At 38.6% G+C, this 4,022-nt stretch overlaps 1 long non-coding RNA gene across 1 annotated transcript in view; it reads right to left on the bottom strand.

The window, feature by feature from the left end:
• LOC138166125 (uncharacterized) overlaps positions 1-2,587 on the bottom strand; it is a 53,661-nt gene extending 51,074 nt beyond the window's left edge. Inside the window, exon 1 of the long non-coding RNA XR_011169539.1 lies at positions 2,470-2,587. This is a non-coding gene — a long non-coding RNA (uncharacterized lncRNA). The remainder of the gene's footprint in view (positions 1-2,469) is intronic.
• Positions 2,588-4,022: the final 1,435 nt, after the last annotated feature.

Below are 4,022 nucleotides of genomic sequence, written 5' to 3'. Positions count from 1 at the left end.
AAACTAGTTGTCCTAAACTAGGACAAACTAGTTGTCCTAAACTAGGATGTCTGAAGAGGTCCGTGCTGGCAAGGCAATACCATTTTGAGGATGTTTATAGATTGATTTTCCAATTATGAGTGGAAGATAACAAAGACATGGAAAAAAACATTGGACATTATTAAAGACAGTTGACCAAGAGAATATCAATTATAATCAATCTACATACCTACTTTTATTTCTATATGAAGAGCAAATATGCATTGAAGGCATCCTTGATAAAGGCATATTAGAAAAGAACAGGGAGGCTTTCAAAGGAGTTATTCCTAAATGGACTACAACTTTATCACAACAAAATCAACTGAAGGACGTAGAAAATACAAAATCCCTCTATGATTATTATTTGTTGAGCAGAAGAAAATATTTACTTTGGTGGACTGAAATGTCACCTCAAGGGTTACTCCTTTAAGGTATTTCTCATTCACATATAAAAATTATGCAAAATTCCTTGAAAGATATAACAACAGAAATAACTCAGTCAATTACTGTGTGATCATAAATATCAAGTGAGGGATAAAGCAGTAGGAAATATGTTCATCAAAGGTTTTTGCCACTGTTATACAGAAAGAACAGTGTCAAATATAATTGGAAATGGAATTTCCATTAGATGGTGAGGTCCCCCAGATATTCTGGGCAGATAACATTTCACTGATGGCATTAATCCTAGAACCTGAAATGCATAAGCACTCAAAAAATGGCCTATCTATCCACCCAGGTAAAAACAAGTTAATGAAGAATGTTTATTTTCCAGTCTCTGAAATACCTATGATTGGATGAATAACACATGATCTAATCCTGATATTAATGTAGATATAGATAATATATATTCATCTATGAATATACATCACACACATTATATGTAAATAATCATATATGTGGATATATGCACACATATGTGTGTACAGTGATATAATGTCCTTGAAGGGTATCGCAAATGGGCAATGAACTGGGTCCAGAATTAAACAGAAGGAAGAGAAGGCATTGGATTACTTCTTAAAACTGTTAATTTTTAAAAATAACTCCAAACTTCTCTTGAGAAATAGCATGAATATTTCATACCACTATTCTTCTAGTGATGCTGTATGATTGTGGGTCATGTAACACTATACCTTCTGCAGAGTGAAATTGAGGTTTACTCCAAGAACAGTGTATAGACTCATGGTGGTCAGGAAAAGACTGTACCAAATTACAAATAAGGTGATAGCCAGAAGAATATGCCATCAAATAAATATATGCCTCAGAAGGAAAATGGACTGCTCATATAAGAAGAGCCAGCAGTAACTAATGGACAATCCAAATGTTCCACAGGGATCCTGGCAATGTCAAGGGAATGTAAGGAAGACCCTGACACATTTGCTGAACTCCTTGTAGCAGACAAATAGGGGAGCACAGACAAGAGTCATATGGAAAGGGCAGATCTGGATGGATTGGGATCTACATACTGGGAGGCAATATCACATTCATGAAATCCCAGATTCCTAGGAGCATTGGGAACTGTCAGGTAAGCTACTTTGGTATCTCTCTTATTCCATCTTGACCCTTCCTGGATGACCACACCCCTTATGGCATCTGAAGACCGTAGGTCACACTGTGACTCCATGGGATACTGATACTCTGGGAAGGCATCTAAGGATCTGTGCTTTCCCCTGCCAGGGTGACCTGTATCTTATGATTATGCTTGTTACCTCAGATGTGGGAGAGAGGGTCTGTCATTTAGAATTCATCAATTCTGTTATGATAAGACCTTTCTGAGATTGCCTAGAGCTGTAGTTCTGCTATAGCACCTGCCTGAGGTTCTACCCCTGTCAAACTCAGGGTGCTATAAGAGTCACAGATAAAAAGGAGATATTGCTAGTTTCCTTTCCCCACCCTTCTACAAAGGAGGCTTTGATTCTTGAGAGGAGCAGAAGGAAGAGGTTGTGAACAGAGACTGGCCATTCTGCTCTCCTAAGAATAAAAGGGGGTACCTGGTTAGAACTATATCTATTTATTCCCCTGCCCCTCTAAATATTGGCAGGCGAGGGGAAGTATTTTTTAGGTTCAAGCCTTGCTCCTTGATCACTATCCCTTAACTGACAAGGAGTGACCCAAACTATGTATCAAAGACTTGACTTTCCACAAAATGTCAGTTCCATAATGAAAACACATAGCAAATAGTGAATATGCCTAATTATCCAAGTTGTTAACAAAGCAGAAATCAGAAAAGGTATACATATGAGAACATACCAGATAATACATAGTGAAGGAGCTTTCTCATTAGAGTGAGAGAGATGAGAGAGAGACAGAGACAGAGACAGACAGAAAAAGAAAAAGAAAAAGAAAGGGAGAAACAGACAGAGAGAATCTCAGATTTCATCGCAGGGAAAATCCCCCAAATCTCTCATGTAGTGAGCTAGGAATGGAGACATGATCAAAATGCCAGTTCCTTACATTTCATCTTCTTTCTAGAGTCTTTATCTCCTTTCAGGGACCTGAAGAGACTCTGGAATCCTATGTCTTCCCTTTCAGAGCTAGAAAGCAGAAGACCTGGATCTTTCCTCTCCCAGGCTCTCACCAATTCCACTCTTTAGGCATATATAATTAGTATTAAGTATGCCTTATCCACCAATGAGGAAAGTTTTATACAAAGGGCCTTGGAGTACAGGTTATTCAAGTTTTACATAATTTTGATTTCAAATAGGACAAGTTCTAAAACATACAGCTACTTCACAGGATTCATTATTTGCACTAATCAGGACTTGGTAATACATCTTCTTCTCTACACTTTCACAGCCAGAAACCTATTCAAATCTTTATCACCTCTTATCTGGACTCTTGAAATCGACTCCTAACAGGTCAGCCCACTCTTGCCTCTCCAAACCATCCTCCACACAACCACCAAAATCATTTCCCTAATGTGCAAATCTAGCTGTCAGACTGCAGCTCAACAATCTTCTCTCTCTTCTATCCCTGGAATGAAATTTGGACTCCCAGGTTTAGCATTTAAAGCCCTACAGTCTGACTCCTTCCAGACTTTTTTGCTTTGCTGCCTTTCATGTAGTCTCATTCCAACTGCTTAAATCACCATTCCCTTATCCCAGCATTCAACCTATTACTTCCCTTTGCCTGCAATACGGCTCTATTCAGGCTTGATTATTAAAATGCTTTGCTTCCTTCAAAGTTCAAATCAGATGCCCCCTCCAGAGGGAAGCCTTTCTTGATTCCTCTGATTGTGTGGTGATACTTAATGCTTCATTTTTTCTTGGATTTGCTTATGGTTCTGATAGTTGTTTTGTCTTAGTTAGTAAGTACTTAATATATGCTTACTGAATTTAAATGAATTGCATCAAATGAGAAATGTTCTCTTAACTACTTTTTCCTCCCCTTCCTTATCATAACAGAAAACATGTTACATCCATTTGGAAATGGTTAAGACACTGTTGTATAAACTAGTTTCAGAATCATCATCCCTACCCTACAGGAGTATAATATCAAACATTGCCTCAACACAAACTAATATCTGAGGTCCTGGCCACAGTGGGCATTGGAAACATCCTTGTGGGTCCCCAGGTGGAAAGTGCCAGTCTTACTGACATTTTACATGCCCTATAACTATTTCTGAAACCTCCCACATATCCTGTATCTATCCATGTCAACATATATTGGACATAAAAACAGCATTGAGGGCAGCTATGTGGCACAGTGGATAGAACACCAGGGCTGGAGTCAGGAAGACTCATCTCCAGGAGTTTGAATCCTGCCTGAGACACTTACTAATTGTGTGACCCTGGGCAAGACACTAAACCCTGTTTGCCTCAGCTTTCTCAACTGTAAAATGAGTTGGAGAAGGAAATGGCAAATCACTCCAATATCTTTGCCAAGAAAACCCCAAATGGGGTCATGAAGACTTAGACATGATTGAAAAATGACTCAACAATAAAAAACAGCATTGAACTACTACATAAGCAAAATAAGTATGAATTGAGCAAGAAAAAGGGGATGAC

Source organism: Petaurus breviceps, unplaced genomic scaffold (genome assembly GCF_028583685.1).
Source record: "Petaurus breviceps papuanus isolate PSGF00001 unplaced genomic scaffold, PetGlider_PUasm1.0 220, whole genome shotgun sequence".
NCBI lineage: Eukaryota > Metazoa > Chordata > Mammalia > Diprotodontia > Petauridae > Petaurus > Petaurus breviceps.
Note: the sequence above shows the minus strand (reverse complement) of the source record. Positions and strands in the feature narration are given on the sequence as shown.